Source organism: Aplysia californica, unplaced genomic scaffold (genome assembly GCF_000002075.1).
Source record: "Aplysia californica isolate F4 #8 unplaced genomic scaffold, AplCal3.0 scaffold00813, whole genome shotgun sequence".
In the NCBI taxonomy this organism is placed as follows: domain Eukaryota; kingdom Metazoa; phylum Mollusca; class Gastropoda; order Aplysiida; family Aplysiidae; genus Aplysia; species Aplysia californica.
This window is the reverse complement of record NW_004798083.1, coordinates 77,940-78,573: the sequence shown is the minus strand read 5'-3', so window position 1 is coordinate 78,573 and position 634 is coordinate 77,940.

Below are 634 nucleotides of genomic sequence, written 5' to 3'. Positions count from 1 at the left end.
ACCCACCCACCCATCCATCCATCCACCCACCCATCCATCCATCCACCCATCCACCCACCCACCAGTCCATCGATGCATCCATTCATCCACTCACCCATATACCCATCCATCCATTCATCCATCCATCCTTCAGACCACTCTGAAGAAAATACATGTACTCGAAGGCAAGATGCGGGGCAAAAGGGCTAAGGGTGGACAAAGAACAATTTGAACCGATGACATCAAGACATGGACTAGCCTAAGTATGATAGAAGTATGAGACGACAGCAAGCGACTGTAAGCAAAAAAAAAAACCCAAAACCCCGAAAAAAAACTGGGCATTGCACGTCAACCTTAGAGCCAGACATGTGGAGGGTTGGCGGGTGCTCTGGTGTGGTTTGCTCCTTCTTTCGTATCAAATATATATCGTCCTTATCTCCCTTTCTTCTTTTATGTTTGTTACTCCCTTGTAACACCTCTAATCTTCTGGCGCTCATATGACCTTGTGCAGTTGCGAACGCCGTAAAACTCTTACTATAACTTAAAGAGCCAGAGATGACACATCCAGGTATCCAGGTATCCAGGTATCCAGGTATCCAGGTATCTCTGTTTATGTCATCATTATGCTGCATTGTGGGGATTTGAAGAAAAGAAA